Genomic DNA, 19003 nt, shown 5'->3' with positions numbered 1-19003 from the left:
CAACGTACGTGAAGGTTGGCCACTTTCATCATGCAGTTAGGCCTTTTGTCCCGAAGCCTCTCCTGTGCCGAAATACATGAAGATAGGACCCGTGAGTAGTGTGTGCAATTTCCCCATCGTGTGCCCACGGTGCACTCAGCCACACAGCGGCGATTCTTGCCGGGCAACAGTCCTTACGTATGTCAATTGTAGCGGTCCTCATGACGCTGCCTCAAAAGATTGTCCTCGCCTAACAAGGGAAGGGGCGATTCTCAAATAAATGACTATGAATAATAATTACAAACAGAGAAGCAGCCACTAAGGTGCGATGACGTCGTTGCCCTCGTCACAGACCTTCAAAAAGTGTAGCAAGCATTGGAAAGGATCGTCCAAGAATTTGCGCAACTTGTCCTCCCCCTCCGCAAACTGTTTTAAGGATTGGGAGCAATATGACTGGCGGGACACAGACGGTTGTCGCAGACGGGCATTGACCATCACTGCTGGAGCTACTCCCACCCGCAGTGACCAAGCAGGTATTGCGTGCTCAGAGTTCCGAATCCATTGCTAATCAAGCAAATTTCACAGCTAAGGCCCAAGACAAGGATCGGCAAGTGACTTGGCCATCGGTACGGAAGCACTGCACACCCTCAATGATAGAACAGTCGCCGCGCACCCAGTGTCTTGAGCCTACTGTCGGTCGGGTAGGAGGTCAGAAACCGGACCAGGTCGCAGACGAGCAAGTGATAGCAATGCTGCAGCCAATCGTGAATGTCATGCATGTGCTGCTTTCCAGCTTGCACATGCCAGCTGCACAGAATGTAATGGAGATGCTGGATTCGTTGAATCCACTGCTTGCAGCTGTAAAATTGCTGGCGCAACGCATCCGCCAGCCTCATCCTTCCGTGAAAACGTCCTGTGCTTACGTTGTCATCAACGTTATCAGCCGCTATGGCACGCAGCCTTTCTTAACACTGAAACGTCTGCGCTAACTTGTGATGGAGGGCCCTCGATCTGTTCTACTCAGGTCGCTGCAGTAGGCAGCCCTCAACGTGTGCGGGCTACAGCTGCGGCGGTCTGTGACTTAGAGTGCTTGTGTCATTGTCTGTCGCGCTTGCTAGGGACCTCATTTCTCTACTTCATATTCTTTTACATCCCCTCATCTCTTTCCCCAAGCGCAGAGTAGCCAACCGGTAAATTTTACTGGTTTACCACCCCGCCTTTCCTCTACCACTTCTCTGTCTCAATTCCAGTTTTCTGCTCATCCCCGCTCATTTTTGTTTCCATTCCCTTATATTAAAATGAATACTGACTAATGTTCGCACCTACAGGAGAACTTTTTGCAGCAGAAATATATGTTTTCACCAGCGGTGAACTCACAACATTTCTGACATTACATGCAGAAGTAATTCGTTTGCAGTATGTTCCACGATCACAGAAGAGATTCGTGGCCTATTCTTCTGCGCACATGAGAGTGGTAAAGCGTGCAGCAGCCATCAGTGCTCTAAGGATTGCCCTCAACAGGTCTTGCCACTACCGCATCATCGAAAGTGTCAGAGCTCAAGCTGAGAGGCTAATTGCAGCAGGGTATTTAAAGGATATCATCAACAGCATAGTTCATCATCTTATGAATGAACTACGTCGACCAACTTCTTCCAAAAGTCTTGATGATCGTCGAGTCAAGACAGCGTCAACACCGTACGTCATGGCGTTAGCCATAGGCTAAAAATGGTCGTAGGAAGAGGCGGTGTCGGTCTGCTGTTTCCGGCACCCAGCAAATCGCGCTAAATGTGCATGAAAGTAAATAAGACAAAAAAACAAGAGCCCTGCAGAACGAAGCACGTGACTCAATTTTTGGTATGCAAAAGGTAGGTAATCTACGAGATTCTTCGGTAATGCGTTGCTACTTATTTAGAGCGCGGGCGTCGATATTGCGACTGACCGGGGAGACAACAGTGGACGGGAAAATAGTGAAAAAATAGGAAAACCAACAAAAAATAAATATTGAAATGGATTAACTGTATTTGACGAGTGATAATTAAGCGAATAAAATCTTTGAATGACATACAGTTATGAGTTAATCAATTAGAAGCAAAAGCCGGTGAATGGCCGATTTGTCTGTACGCTAATATATATTCGGACGGCAAAGCAGCAATCGGCTCCAAATTTCAATAACCAAAATGTGTGATTGAGCAGAAAGGGAGATTTAATTACAGTAAGTCTGTGAACCTGCTTCTGAAATCCTCCTAAGAGGAAAAAGAGGACCAGACAGAGGCGACGAGTTATCCTCAAAACGCATGCTTTCGCATTGCTTCACATCAGCAGACTTAAGTGCCCTCAGAATATTTAGTCTTCGCATTCGAAGGTCCTTCGTAAGAGCAACCATCGTGAAGAATTGTGTTCTATTGGCAACCTGTAGCTAGAGGTATGACTTTTAATGCTTACTGGTGTGCTATTTCCCGCCATTGCTCTATACCCATCTGCTTGCACAAAGCTTTGAATTGCACTGGCGGCTTTCGCAATGGAGCACGCCAACATATCTTGTTATTTTGCAGAATTAGTACCTTACGGCACTCCAGAAACGAGTTGAATGTAAATAACGGGATAAAACTTGTAGCCGCTGTTTCGGAGGTGAATGGAGGTTGTGCACCTACAAATTACTTCCTCATTTCTTGATTAGCCTTTGTATACAGGGCACAAAGGCGGCTCCATTTAGAGCACTATGTAATAAAGGGTCATACGTTTTGAGAGCTGCCTCATACGGGGCAATATCTTGCATGTAATTCTCAATGCCGTTTTATGCTCATCCCCGATCATTTTTGTTTCCTTTGCCTTAGCTTAAAATGAATACTGACTCATTTTGCCAATCTACAAGAAAACGTTTTGCAGCAGAAATATATGTTTCCACCAGCGGTGAACTCACGACGTTTCTGACATTACCTGAATAGTTACTTTCTTCGCAGATAGCCTCTCTATCACAGAATGGATTCTTACCATATTGTTCTGCGTACTCGATAGTGGTAAAACTTTAAATAGCCTTTAGTGCTCTAAGGAATGCCCTCAACAGGTCTTGCTACCACCGAATCTTCGGAAGTGTCAGAGCTGAAGCTGTAAGGCAACTTGCAGCAGGGTAACTAACAAAGGTATATCATCAACAGCATAGTCCATCATCTTATGAATGAACTGCGTCGACCAGCCGACCAGCTGGAGCAGCGTCCGGTCAAGACAGCTTCAACCCCGTACGTTCATGGCGTTACGTATCGGCTTAAAAAGGTCGTCGTAAGAGGGAGCATTTGTCTTCTGTTTTCGTCACCAAACAAATTGGGCAGTACGTGCATAAATGTAAGCAAGACCAAAAAGAAATAAACAAGAGCTGTGCAGAACAGGCTCGCGACTCAATATGCGCTATGCAAAAGGAAAGTAATTTATGAGATTCCTTGGTCATGCAGGGCTACGTCTGTCAGCCAAGCTGCTCGTTGCTTAAATGACCGCCTAAGAGAAAACGCAAATGATATTAGGGGAGCTAGACATATCACGCTTGCTAAGCATATGATAGCATGCGGATACATTTATTAGAAGAATGCAAAGTGCTGCGCATGTACGGAAGCCAACAAAAACCTCAACCTTATGAAGCGTTCGTGATTAATAAATGAGGCGACAAATGTTTGTGCGCAGCACCTCTTCGCTATCGAAGAAGGAAATAGCCTTTTTAGATTTGGACTATTAATATCAGTTTCGCGTTCGTATTTCTTGTTCTTATTTTTATTTGTGTTTCTGTATTTATTGCGACATCGCTAAAACACTGTTGAAAATTTAGCACTGTGTGTATTGTTTCTTTTCTCTGTCCAGTGTTTCGCGCTGTTTTCGAGAGTAATTCTATGATATTCAGTATTTTCATATGCCTTTCTCCTTCGCAATTAAGACTGCTGTCGACTACACCTGCCCGTTCTAAACTATGTCCGTCACCTGGCCTCTAGGCAGCGTAAAAGATACAATCCAATACGATTATTGTAGGCGCAACAGGAGCATCAAATATTATACTGATTCAAAAGTTCAAGCGGTTAGGCACGATTACCTGGAAAGCAAAGAGAATGACCGTTTGTGCTCATACCCTCTTATAGCAATGAAACGTGTTAAAAGATTCGAGCAATGACTATAGATCTAAATTTTCAACCAAACTAGAAAGCAGGAAAAAAATTCTGTTATTTTACCAAACATAACAAATTTTGGGCATAACCTAGATTGCAGTTCAGCAAGCACATCTACTTCGTACCTAAGAAATTCTAAAGGAATTCTATTTTTGCGCCAATACTAAGATGCTTTGAAGTTCTTAATAAAAAGATCTCAACATACTGCATACACTTCAATCCACGCCAAGCGTTGCATCAGTCTGACTCGGCTCTACTGGGTAGGAAAATGCTTGCTTGTGCACCTTTTCCTTGATAGGTTCTATTGTACGTACACATTTTACAGCGATTGGGAAAAAATTTTTTACATATGTACACATACCAAGGTTACCGGGAACAATGACATTCACAAGTAGACATGACGCTAAGCATATAAGGCGAGCCAATTAAAGAGGTACTGTAAGTAGCTTTGAACATCTAACAGGAAGTGCTTTTGAGCGATTGTAGACGGGGTAGCATGCGTATTCACAGAAGAGTGAAAAAGCAATAATCTGACACGGAAAAAAATACCTTAGCGCCAGTTTGGTCTAAAGACCTGGAAAAAAACGATTGCATTTAAAAGAAATGAATGGGCACGAACATTGCCGGAGTATCTCTTCCTCTCCCAAGAAAAGAGTTCCCCTGACAAGAAACTCATCAGCTCCCTTCGAAGGCGATCAAGTATTGGCCATACAGCACGGCGTCGAAAGCCACCAGCGACCGCGTTGCATGGACTTCGCCATAAACTAAAAAGACCCGCAGCAATTATCAGGGGAGCAAAACGGCCGCTGGAGAAGCGCCGCGGATTTTGAGATGGTTGCTTTGAGAACTAGAAGTGCTGGCGCTAATCCTCGTTGTAGAAGAGGACGGCGACCGCACAGATTCCGCGTCAAGAGATTGCCTTCGCTCCTGTCCAGGCGAAATATTCGTGCCGACAATAAACCTCGATGACGAAGGAGATAGCGACTGCGGCCTCGGCTGCTGCTCAGGCACGATGACAGTCTCGTCAATGACGAGGTTGACTGAAGAATAAGAGGATGGCAAGCTGCTCTCGTAACCATCGCTCTCAGATATGTTGGCGTTGTTGCTCAAATCCGCAACGCTGGCCGCGGGCTGCCGCACAGGCTCCGAGAGCGACTTGTCCCCAGCCTCAGAGACTTGCAGGGGCGAAATGGGCTCTATAGCGGCAGGTACACTTGGAAAGAGTGAGGCTGACAGAGCAGACACAGTTAGTGTCGTCTTGCTAGGTGCATCCCTGGACGGCTCAGCCGCAGGCACCGGTTCTTCCACACAGACACCCTGAGACGCAGAGGAACCACCCGTAACAGCGTCGGTGTCGGAAACGCCGGGCTCGTTGATAGCTTCATCGTCTGCCTGTGCGGCCGGCGGAGGTGCAAGTCGGGTCGCATAGTCAGGCTACGAAGGCTTTATCGCGCATGCCATGGTAGCGTGTGGATCACCACAACGCCGACACGGCAGTGCACATCCATGGCCTTGCGGCCCAAAGACCCTGCAACTGGATCAGAACGGAGCCGTGCACTGTGCTCTGAAGTGTGCAGTCGACCTAGAACGCCGACAAACACGCTGCATGCGTTTGTAATCGCATGTCAAGCGGTGGCCAGCGATCTTGATGTAGTTAGGCACGGGTGACTCGGGCTTCATTTCAATTCGGACGTACCGCGTCCCGGTGGGGACAGTGGGACGCGACCTCATGGTGCCGCGACTTATGTGCAGCACCTTGCCATAAGGGGAAAGAGCCTTCGCAACGGCATCACTTTGTACTCGGGCGGGCAGAAAAAGCGGTCAGCTGGGTCACCTGCGGGCTCAGGGGAACGATGGCGCCGCGTTCCTTGCCGATGATGCGGCAGGATGCATCAACGATTGCAGCCATAGTGGCATCACTCTTCACGGTTACTTGGTAATTGCGTCCACCGAAGTGCTGGACACAGTAAACTTCTTCCAATCCAACTACGGAGGCTGTCGCATCGAGGACATCATCCGGACTAGACCTCTCAGGGACAACAAAATCAAAAGCAAGAGCATTTGTAGGTGTCTGGGTCACAATATTGAGGCGCCCGACAGCCGAAGGACACCCGAACAAGAGATCAGGACTAGAGGTCTAGCACCAGCCACCTAATCAAGCCGACGACCGGAACACACAGCTCCGATAATTAACCTCCTAACCACACTTATAGTGCTTTTAACCTTACGGCGCGGTTCGGGTTCGTTTCCTTGGTTCGCTACTAGTATACTCCAGCTGTATCGCTATTCAAATAGAGCAAAGCTGTATACCTCTACCGTACAAGGACATTTTCGTCGCGTTGTAAGCAAAAAAACGCTACCCTAAAGAAAAAAACGCTCGAAAATGCGCTTCTTTTTCAAAAAAAAAATTTAGTGAAGCCTAGTGTGCGCTTTAGTATATAGCACTATAAATATTTCTGCATCTCAGGCGCTGCGTAAATTTCCTAGTTTATTTCTGTATACGGAGGGAACACCGTCCAACGCATTTCGGTAAACATTACGTTACAGCTTCTTAGAAAGGGGTTAACCTCAGCGCTCGCGTTGAGTGCAACCCGCATAATATGCGGTAACGGCGTCGTATAACTGGCTAAAAGTAATAAAAAGTCATAAAAATGCAGAACGCTTAAGCGTCGTCTTTAAGAGCGGGACGCGAGAGCGTGTTGTAGCGTTGCCTAGGAGTTCACGTAGCGTCGTCTTTCGTTCGGCGCGACGCCTTGCCCGTTGGATAAGTTAAGGAAAAGAAATGACGTCTGTCGCACATATCTCGATGGACACCCGAACCGCGCCTTAAGGCAAGGCAAATGAGGCGAATAGTGGCTTTAATGATAATAATAAGAATAATTGGTTTTGGGGGAAAGGAAATGGCGCAGTATTTGTCTCATAAATCGTTGGACACCTGAACAGCGCCGTAAGGAAAGGAGGAAAGGAGGGATTGAAAGAAGAAAGGAAGAAAAAGGTGCCGTAGTGGAGGGCTCCGGAATAATTTCGACCACCTGGGGATCTTTAACATGCACAGACATCGCACAGCACATGGTCGCCTTTGCGTTGTGCCTCCATAAAAAAGCAGCCAGCGCGGTCCGGTTCGAACACTGCTTTAAGTGGCTTTAATTAATGGAAATGACTCCTGCCTCACATATATTGGTGGACACCCACAGTGCGCTTTAAGAGAAGGGATATTTCCTACGTGCGGTGCCGACAATTACAAATACGCGTTGCGGTAAACATTAGGTTTGCGGCTGCTTCGACAGTTGTTGACGCCATTCTCAGGCCTCGTGTAAAGTGCAAACAGCATAATGTATGATAACGGCGCCTGCAAACAATGCGAAGCACGCGTCTTCTCGCTGCGTGTGCTTCCCGATAAAGATTGCAGTTGCGCTATCGTGTCTTTTTCATAAGCAAAAAACATTAGGCTATAGATTGAATGCAAAGATCATATACTTTGAAATCAGGCATACAGCATATAGTTCAAGTTCATTTCACTTGTCTCTGGTTTCACATGTGTGAAGTTTCAAGCTAAGTCACAGTGGGTAATTGGGTGCCTTTTTACGGCTTCGCTGTCCAACCACCTTCAGAGCGTCCATTCGAGCTAGATTTTTTTCCACGCACTATCCTGTGGGTTTGTTGCGCAGCTCCGTATACGTTAGCGAACTTCGTCCGCTATTTCACAAATGACGCAGGCGATAGGGATATTCGGAGAAGAAGATTTGTAACTTGCGTCAGCTGTTCGTAAGGTCACTAATTACTGTGCACTATTTAGCGGTCACTAATTAGGTATTATTATTAGGTCATTTAAAACGTCGTGCTCAGGTGCTGTTAATTGGATATTTCGAGCATATTTGGTGATTTTGATCACTAATTAAATTCTCACTAAGTAAACGTTGGTAATAAGGTGTCACTATTTAGTCTTTTACTACCTCCAGTTCAGCTGCTGTCCATTTGATTACATACGGAGCCTTTTAGCCGTTTCAATTACGAATTACTTCTAACTAATTACGAGTTGGTAATTAGGTGTTACTATGTAGCCTTTTTGTGCATCCAGTTCAGTTACTGTTCGTTTGATTACATCTGGAGCATTTTGAACATTTGTTTCACTAATTACACTTAGCTAAATATTGACGGTTATTAGGTACTACCATTTGATCCCTTAATACGGAGCAATTTATCCATTTTGTGCAGTACTTAGAGATCACAACTTTGACTTCTCCAACAAAACTACTAACTTCATTTACAATCAGTTCATTGCCGTTTTGGCCGGTTTTATTCATCAGTTACACTCAGGAAATAAACAGCCGCTAATTACCAGTCACTAATATTTCACTCATTACCTATGCACTGTTAATCAGCACTGCTCAAAGGCTTCTCTTTTATGCATGACGTCACACTCGCAATAGTTCCTACGCACTCAAAAGACGCCATTAAATGCACGGCGCCGGTTTTTCCGTTAGACGGTACATAAAACGATTTCGCATTACCATTCCTCAGGTAATGTGTGCCAGCAACTATTATTGCGGTCGGTCAGCCGTTGCCGGCGTCGCGAACACTGTCCCGCGCGACACTCTGTCATATGGTTCATATGCAGTTCACAAGAGCCACGTTCACATTAGGAAACTGAACACTTGGCCTTGCTCTGCACTCGTGACTATTTTATCATAAGTCCTGCCAAATACAACACAAGCGCTTTAAATGCCCACACGGACTCAACAAACCATAAAACAGATAGCTATTGCCAACAGCAATAGTAAGTTCAATACACGGAATTCAACACATTATTTCGCGACACAGAAAGTTTATGAAGCATCAAATCCACAAAGAAATTTGTATCCATACGAACGCCCTATTCTGACGGCATAAACAAAACTAAAACTACCCACACAGTAACTTACAGCATCACCGACGCTTTTACCACCATCTATGAAGACTTAGTAACTCAGTGGGGCCCCCAGCCAGCCCGGAAACAACGGCCAGCGAAAACACAGCTGCGAATGGCCTACTGGCGCCTGGGCAAAAAAAGCGTGCCATGTGCAGCGATGGGATCCGATGAACGAGAAGAAAGGAGAAGGAAAGTGCTGCGCGGAGAAGAGTGTCGCTAATTAATATTATCAAGGAGTTTATGTCGCACCGCTCTGCGCGCCATCTGGCATGACGTCATTCCGCCTTTGCGCTCGTCGTGGAGCAGACGCCGCTCGCCTCGCCAGTTGTGCGCATGCGTAGTAGAAAAAGAGAGGCTGTCGCAGTGTGCATATATGTACATACGGTTCGGCGTAGCGGGAGGCGAGCCGCAGAGTTTGTTCGGCGTCGCGTCCGCATCTCGTCGACGCTCGGAGCCCGCAGGAGAGGGCGACCAAACACATGAGGACATACTAAATAGTTCTCCAGACGGTATGGGGAGGCATCTTTCGTAAAGCCTCTCAATATCCCCTGTCCGTATGTCCGTAGCTAATCGTCCCATTCAGCCGCGAAGGAAACCTTATGCGGGGGCAAGGGGGACAATAGCAAGGGTACAGAAGGGGCGCCGCTGCCTTCGCAGGAACGGCCCGCGGCTTTTGGCCCCACCAAAACCTACAGACCACGGACGAAACTGCTACTATTATGACTACCGGGATGTCTAGCCGGACTGAACGGATGTTGGCAGTCATGACTTGTGATTTCAACAAGTATCCTAACAGAGACCCCGCTTTTCTTCAAGCTGCTCAAGAACGACTTCAACTGGAGATTAACAAGATGCAGCCTTACACCACCACCCAATGGGGCACCAGGTTAGACTAGGACCTTTAGCGAACCTTCGTGGAGTCAAACTACGCCATCGACAGTTTGGAAACAGTCTCACTACTTTACTGACAACCGAAGCGTATTCATTGGTATAAATAAAATTGCAACCATTGCTTAACCATGTGTTTTTCTCCAAGCGTAGACAGAGATTAGCCAAGCAAATCATCAGTAGCATTAAATCGCTTAAACACAGTGAGGCCTAAGCGTAGTTATGGCCTGTAGCTCTCACTACCTACCAGGTTTAACCATAGCTAAGCCACAGCTAAGTTTTTTTATATATCAAACTTTAAGCACCTCTCTGCACTGCCAGGGAGAAGGTGGAGGCACAATTTGGCGGGAACGATGCCTAACAAAAGTAGTCATTTAGAAACCTCGAAAAATACGTTGGAGCATCTGTCTACGGTAGCTGATACGACATTTTTGGATTTCTCGGTGTTCGGTATATCATTTGGAATATAGCCGATCGTTTCAAAAGACGCCTGCCAAGCTCCGTAAGCCATGAAATCAGCGTTCTCCACCTAAAGGATATGCACGACACAATTTGTACCTGTTGTACTTGTTATACTACAAACCTTGTCTCGTTTATCAAATCCATATCCGTATTGAATTGTTTCATCTGGTTGTATGTAATTATCTGTAACAAATTGATTTCTATATTGTATTTTCCTGTACATTCAGTGTATTTATTCTACACATTTTGTAATTTGATAGCATTTCAGATATTCATTTTTCTAAGAAACTGTTTTGTATTCATTTTTGACGACTGTAAAAACTGCCTTCTGTAATACCTTAGCATTTCCTTTACTTAGTGTGTGCCCTATAGTCTGTTAAGTTTCAATTTTCGATTTATATTACGGTAGTGCTGTTACCGCTCCGAAATTTTTCTATGGGGCCGTGGCCTAGTCAAGCTGTTCTGAAAAACAGCTTTTTGTCACAGTCCTTCTTTCTGTATCACTGACAGAATGAAAATAAAGATTGATTGATTGATTGATTGATTGATTGATTGATATATCATGAACACTCTGAACGTCAGTTTCAAAAAAAGGCGCAGCAAACTGTACATTTTATATTAGTATTACACGTAAGATCCTGTTCTATATTTCTACCAGCACAGTTTAATTTGTCGCAGTAGTGGTGCCCGATATTAAACAGCAATAATGTAAGGAGCACGCGAATAAAGCATTATGAACAATTAGTTTCTCTGGTTCCGTGAGGGAATAACGGAGTTGATTGAACGTTGAAGATTTGAAGAATCGAAGAATGTCATTTTTGAATATATACTGGTCACGTCATGGTTAATAGCAATGCGTCTGCACTTGTAATCAAAAACAATGGCGAGATTTTAAAAATAATTTTTATAAATTGATTGCTATCCAGGCATTGCTTGCAGTGGGGAATCGAGCAGTGTTTGACACTTCTACGCTATATATGGGTTTATATATTTGTTCAAACAAATTTGTTCAATTTCAAGTAAATTTGGGTGTGGTCTGAGAGCTCCGTTTGCTTAAAATCAAATTTCCTTTCCTTATCTGCATCATAAATCCTAGAATGTCGTCTGAAAACAACGCTGTCATGAAATATGGTTAAGGATTAATAGGAATGCATGTTAAAATATAAAGCGGGTAAAGACAAAACTCTACGGACCTGCACCAAAGGTTGTTAGTTGCACTGATGTGGTACTGCATGCAGTGACGTTTGGTTTGGTTTATGAGGTTATAGGGAACCCTTCTGTGAAGAACGGCACGGGTTCTAAGAGCGGAATTTTTCGGTTTTGGTTCTTTTACTCTGTATCAAAATTTGTCTCCCATGTCTAACAATACTAGCATACATCATAAACCCAAAGTTAGTAAATTATACGATATAAACATGCCAACTTACCAAATATGAGCAACGATGAATCACTTTCACTAAAGCACGCAATTTTAATCCACTAAAGCATTTTCACTAAAGCACTACAGCCCTTAATTTGAATAGGCCATTTCCCGCTAGGAGAGCACGGCAGCCAAGTTGAGAATGCCACCTTGATTCCGACGCCTCCTTCGGTACACTCATAACTCCAATACGCAGTTAAAACTGGCGTTTTCCATCCACGCAGAAGAGGCATCGCCACTGTTCTTTAAGTGCATAGTAAACAGAGCGCTTTTTAAAGCGCGAGGCTTAAGGGCCTCGTTGTGGTGAAAATTTGGGGCGTTCTTTGCCTCTGGATTGACTGTGCGTTCGCCGCACGGAATCAATGACTCACGATTGTTCCGCCCACAAGGCAGCATAGCACAACTGACCGTTTTACGTATAATTATAGTCTGCACTTTGTAACGGGATGCTGCTTCTGCAACCCGGAGTAGTGTCATGACAGTACGCGTGGACAACGATGAGGACAAAGTGCTGTGAGAGTGCTTGGAAGACGAAGAAGACGAAATGGGTGTTCTGGCGCTGGGCCGCCATACTGTTGCTACTCCTTTTCCTATCAAAACATTCCTGTTTCCAGCAAATAACTGCCTGTCTATTGGCCATTCCCCCGTACTGGGCACGTGCCAGCTTTATTTGAGGCCAACCAACCAATCTTCGTCGTACGGCTTTACCGCTGTCTCTTCCTTTGCATATAATTTCTTTCTCCGTTCTAAAATAGATTTCTTTTTGTTTCAGTATTTACTAAGGTTATCGCTAAGAGGCTTTGTACAGCCTTCGAGTTCAATGAACCAAATTATCATGCAGCCTTTTATAAAGTTGATTACACTATATTTACACTATCAATCAGGTGACACAGAAATGAGCAGAATATAAAAAACTCTTAAATATATACACCTACATAGATTATAAGAAAAGATCTTACTCGGACAAAACCTGAGTAGCTATGATGGCATTACGCAATTATGGTTCCGAAGAGCCCTATGTAGAAATGCTGAAAACTGCATAAGCTACACAGCTGCCGTATTCCTCCCTAAAGTGAACCCTGAAACTCCAGTACGGAAGGGTGTCAGGCAGGGAGACACGATCGCACAATACTATTCACCGAATGTTAACAAAGAATATTTAGTTCCTCGGTTTGGGAACAGTTGGGTAAAGGAGTCACTGTAGAATACCTTAATAACTTAACTTAAGTGGACGAATGACTTAAGTGGACGAATTAAATTAAGAAGCTTGCGGGCGTACGGTGGCTGACGCTGGCAAAGGACAAAGTTAAATGGAGAGAAATGTGAGAGGCCTTTGCCCTGCAGTGGGAGCAGTCAGGCTGATGGTGACGATGATGCCCAGCAGTGTCGGTAGCGAAAATGAGTTTACAATCAGTAGCGGTGTGATGGAAGTGATAAGGAAATACATCTGCTTGGTTCAGGTAGTGACAGCGGATACGGACCACAAGAGTGAAACAACTAGAAGAAAAAGATCAGGGTAACGCGTGTTTGGGCATGATCTTTCGGATTATGCAAAGCAGTTTGCCAGTACGTCCGAAGAGGGATGTACATACACAATTGTCGTACCGGTGCTCACCTATGGCGTAAAAACGTGGAAGCTAGCGAAAAGGGTTCCACATACATTTGGGGCAACGCAGTGAGCCATGTGAAGTAAAATGTTGAATGTATAACGTTAAAAGGCATTAAGCGGGTAGGGTCGGACACGAAAAAAAACGCGGGTTAATCACTTCCAAGTCGAAATCAATAAAAAATGGGCTTACCCATGGCATGTAACGCGAAGGCAAAATAGACGATTGTCGTTAAAAGTAACGAACTGGGCAGTTAAAGTGTACATAGGCTGCAACGATGCAGCTCGAATGATGTGAAAAACCAAGCGTCAGCAACATCAGAAATTCTGCGAAACTGCAGCGCCAAAATTAATGTGCGGACCAACGCAAGTAAGAATAAACAGCTGTTACTTATTTGTGATTATTCAATCATTTAAAACACGGTTGTAAAAACTCGTTTTAATAATAAATTACGACACACGTTAGCAACTAAAGTGCTGAGATGCGAAAGCCGCCTCCGGAAAGTTCCGCTGCTGACAAAGCGCGGCGATGGGTCACCTTGACACACCGTCTGCCTCAGAGCGACAGCTGACTTTTTTTGCATAGCACAACACTTCACCATAGGCGGTCTTTTCTTTTCGTTTTGTTTCTCTGACACTCAATCAGACACACCACAACACCTCTCAATTAATGCCAAATTTCCAGAAAATTATACTGCTTGTCACACATCACATCGTTCCCGTGCCTGTATCGATACCCAAATTATACATTTCAGTTGATCTTAACTGTCATTAACGCTTAAATAAACGTTTTCCCATATAATTTGACACAAATCCGACGTTTTTCCGACCATTCTGTGACAATTGCCACTATGCCGTGACGACTTCTTGTGGTGTGACTTCACACTGTCCTCGTGGCTATATAGATGACCGCGCTATTTCGAGGCAATTTCGACATTTTTGCATATCATTAATTACATAAATAGCTTACAGCAATCAAACTTGGCTTCTAGGTTCATTTTTTTCATTTCTCTGAAGCAGCTATTTTTTCTGCTATCTTTATTTAGTTCCCGAGTTAGAAATGTGACACCCTTTGCGAACAGACGACACTATGAGGCATTACAGCCTTTCGCCTATAAAAAGTTTTATTTGTGCACATTTCTTTGGTAAGTGCAGCCATTCTTTTAATATCTATGTTCGCGTTCAATGACAGCAGCGATCGGCTGCTCTTATGCCATGCACCTTAACTATTCCGCGGTCCACTTTCAGCTAGCTGCTGGGTTCGACCTGCTTTGGCCAGCATACCTCGTCATCTGGTGACTTCGTTGGGTGTTTCTGCTCGCCTCTTATCAGCCTTTATTTCATGTGCTTGGCTGGTTTTTCTCTCGTGCTGCGTTCTCGTCGGCTGTGTGCGTATACTTGCTTTCTGCAATACCACCACGGTTTCAGTGCACGGTTTTTACACTGTTGAGTCGGAAAGACGGTGTGGTTCGAGATGTAGAGCGCACAGTACGGGGGAAAAAAACTGGTGCTCCGTGAAAAATTGTCAAAGAAGTGCTTTACTGGCAGCACATTGCAACAGTGGGGCGTTGTAGTCGCTTTGGTATTGTAATATGCCGTTGTCACGGGTGCCTATACCAACCATAAAGACGTCTTATGACATCTCTACGGGAGGTGTAAGAGGCGATTTTCGGTTGATCGCTTTGAAGTTCTTATCAAACCGCATGTTCCGTAGTGAATTTGTTAATTTCCTTGCACCTGCCGTGGGACTGAAGGAGCATTTTTTCTGTAGTCTGTAATGGGTGAAATATTTCACCAGTATTATTTGCGTTCGTCGAGATGAAACGCCAAACGCTATGATAACGCAATGATACCATCTAGCACAAGGTGGTGATTTCAAGCATACCGATGAATCATATCCTTCGAAATGGGAGCACTGCTTTCGTAATAAGAAAAATCTGCACCCTACAAAATTTGTGCTGCCTGGAATCTTTGGGTTACTTATATATGTAACTATATAATAAAAACGGCGACAGAAGAGTGTTTTGTGCACATAGGGTTATGCACATCTTATGACGATGTGACACTGCGCTCTAGTGATCATTTATCAGCAAGGAGATTGAATTATGTTGCCTCTTATGGTCTTTGCAAGTGCCGCATGGTGAGATGCTATTTGTTCTTGTGTGCTAGGCACAGAGCTGACTGTAATGCTGTGACATGTGTTATTGAAATCTTGAAGAACTAATCTCCTAGAGCAAAGGCTTGCTTTAATGTCGCCAGTGAGGACGAGCTCATTATTCATATTTGATTATTCTTCTGTGCCTTCCCTTGTATTTCATTCTGTAAGCTTTTGATTGAAGCGGTACAGTAGCAGCTGTTCCGATTTTCAAGCTCGTAACCGCTTGTGAACAATATGCGCAATCAATATTTATCTTCACATCGTTAGACAGTTTTCGTGAATTACGGTCCATAACGGCAGGACTTTCATTTCCATTGAGAACGGGCGGATATTTCAACACCTAATAAAAAGTGTAATAAACAAGATATTAATTATAGGTTTACTTCGATAAATACGCAAAAACATGCAATTTCTGTTAGAATCACGTGGTGTCTGTGTGCTCGAGGGAGAGATTTTTTTATACGAGCACATCTATAATATTGCTACATGTCAGCGATCCGGAGAGTAAGGCGTGATGACCGATGGCAAAGAAATGATTTAATGGCCGCTCGCCTAACGCGAGCCTTCCGTCCAGTGCCGCTGCCTTCTTCGTCTTAGTGGCAGTACCAGAGCCAGCGAGCGATCGCCCCGATCGGGAATGAGACACTGTCGAAGAGCTTCTCGAAATGGGGATAGTTTCAGAGGACAGTGCAACAGAAATGGCAACGTAATGAAGTGCTGGCCGCCACATTGAAAGAGTTCGGCCGTTGTGTCCTGGCCCACTAAGTTTCCGGGCTGCAGGTTGCCAGGATGCCAGGAGCCGACTGGTGAGGCTGTCGGACGTGCAGAACGTCTGGGGTATGGAACAGTGTTCTCCTATATAGGCGGCGTCTTGGGTCGGTGGAGACGGTGGACCGCGTCATTTCGTCAGCTGCTGCTCGTCGTGTCAGGTTGTCGGGGCGGTGAGGAACGACGAAGTTGGTTCGGCTCTGGCAGGCTGGGGGACTGCCGGGCGAAATGGACCAGGCAGACATCGGGCTTCGAAGCATGAACAGCTGGAGGACGAGAGTTAAGTGATTCAGCGCAAGCTCACCACTCGTTACGTGGCGGCCAGCCAAAGGATGAGGCAAGATGACCGACGGCAAAGAGATGATTTAAAGGCTGCTAGCCTGCCGCTTGTGCTCTGTCCCGCGCCAGTGCCAGATTCGTCTTCGACGTGATAATACAATATTTTGGTCAACGTACTCCCGTTCTCTTCACTGTATTTCTCGGAATTACTTCCATATTTACGGTCAGCCACAACACACCAGAATTCAAAAGTTGTATTTAAGTGTGCTGTGTGCGTTTTGAGGTCTCAAAGTGACTTCAGATATGCCGTGGCGCTGTAGCGAAGGGCTCCGTATTAAATTTGACCATCTGAGATTCCTCAAGAATGGAGCGTTGCACTTCGCCTCCACACAAACGAGACCGCCGCCGGTGTTAGCGGTTGCGAACTGCATCCCTGGGCTCGCCGGTTTAGCGCCCTAACTCTTGAGCCACCACTGCAGAGTGGTAGTAGCGAAATAGAAATGCCAGATGCCGCTTCGACCGGGAGCCATCCTTACCTTTGGGCAAAATTGGCTAGTAGTAGTGGTGAACGCACCGCAGATTGTGCATGGCAGACGCACGTTGTCTATTAGTTCCACTATATTCTATAAATGCCACTATAAGTTTCAGTATATTTGCTTGCCTCACGGCTGCACCAGCACCAGCTGCATACCTGGCTGTCGGTGCGAGAAAGTGTGCTGATAACCAGTGTAGGCCCTGAACCAACACCAATGCACTAAGTTAATAAAACAAAGCAGTTCTGTCATAGCAATCGGTTGTAGTCTTTCGACCTTTGCGTTGAAAAATTTCTCTGTGCCAAAAAAGATCTAAAGTCTTTGTTTGTCACTCATGGAGCAGTGTTCCTGTTTTCAGTTTGAGGGTGCCACAGAAAAAAGCAAGCAATACGCCAGCTCTACGACACAGCGCCTGATAGACAACGCCAACTGACGGCTCAAATGACTCACTGGGGGCAAGCGAAAGAAAATTATGCGATAGTTGTAGACATTTTTAGAAGGAAAATTAGGTTAAATATATTCTTCATGCTGCAGACGATACTTTTCAGATGTGTGTTTGAAATGTGTACTCTTCGGGGTAGAAATCTTATGCAAGTGATTGAGGCATTTAAATTTCCTTAGTGCCACATATCAGACGGAGACCATGCTGTCTTAAGCGGTTATACTAAAAACCAGCGGCTAACCTTAGAATTTTTTTTTCTTATATCAGATTTTAAACAACTCTCACAACTGTCAGGGCGGAGGCGTGATTTCGCCGGAACAAACCTTAACAAAAGTAGTCATTTCTAAAGCGCGAAAAAAACTTTGGATTGTCTGTGTCTAGTAGCTGATACGACATTTTGGTATTTGTCGGTGTTCAGTACAACATGTGGGATATGACCGAAAATTTCGAAAGAAGTTTCTCATGCTCTGTAGGAGACGAATTCCGTGTTGTCCACCTATACGATATGCACGGCACTATTTGTACCTGTATAAATCCTGAGCACTGTGTACGTTAAAAATTTTCAAAACCGGGTACAGCAAACTGCACATTTTATATTAATATTACTCGTAAGATCCTGTTCTATATTGCTAACAGCATGGTTTCATTTGTCGCAGTAATGTTGCCCGATATTAAACAGCAATAATGCACGGAGCACGCCAGTAAAGCATTACGAACGATAAGGTTCACTGGTTTCTTGAGGGAATAAAGTTAATGATTCAACTTTCGAGTTAAAGATTTTAACTTCTGCAACCAGTAATACATCTGATCGTCAATTGCAGGTTCTCTGAAAAATAAACTCCCAGCATATTAAGAAACAAGGGACTATTTATTTTTGAATTTATACTGGCGACATCCAGGTTAGTAGCAATGTGTCTACGCTTTAAATAAAAAAAAACCATGGACATCATCTTTTTAATGCGAAAGCATTGCATGGCTCTGTCGGCGAGGTCGCGTCCGTAAAATGTGTCGGCAGCCGTTGTGTCATTCTTAGAACAGTTGGGATCAAACGATTGATTATAATCGATAGAGCATAATGTGGACAAGATTTGGTGTCAGTAGGATGATTACTAAATTACTTAGAGCCAAAAATTCTAAAAACCATATAGACTCCGATATATATATATATATATATATATATATATATATATATATATATATATATATATATATATATATATATATATATATATATATATATATATATATATATATATATATATATATATATATATATATATATATATAGTTACTAGACGGGAAAACAACCGCGGACGGCAAAAGAGTGACAAATAGGCGAAAGAATAGAAATAAAGTTTGAAATGAATTGGAATGTGCTTTATGACCTTGAAGGTATTGGTGAGCGCTACCAAAA

The 19003-nt window shown here is 44.4% G+C and overlaps 1 protein-coding gene across 3 annotated transcripts in view; it reads right to left on the bottom strand.

Moving 5' to 3' along the window:
• Window positions 1–19003, bottom strand: part of LOC144132547 (cystatin-2-like) — a 98599-nt gene that overhangs the window by 62269 nt on the left and 17327 nt on the right. The window contains exon 4 of one of the 3 annotated variants that reach the window (XM_077665038.1): window positions 2365–2375. The exons of the other annotated variants lie outside the window; for them this stretch is intronic. The gene's annotated coding sequence lies outside the window, so the exon portion shown is untranslated. Of the gene's footprint in view, window positions 1–2364; window positions 2376–19003 lie in introns of those variants that run through there. 3 annotated transcript variants of the gene reach the window in all.

Source organism: Amblyomma americanum, chromosome 5, assembly GCF_052857255.1.
Source record: "Amblyomma americanum isolate KBUSLIRL-KWMA chromosome 5, ASM5285725v1, whole genome shotgun sequence".
NCBI classification, from domain to species: domain Eukaryota; kingdom Metazoa; phylum Arthropoda; class Arachnida; order Ixodida; family Ixodidae; genus Amblyomma; species Amblyomma americanum.
Note: the sequence above shows the minus strand (reverse complement) of the source record. Positions and strands in the feature narration are given on the sequence as shown.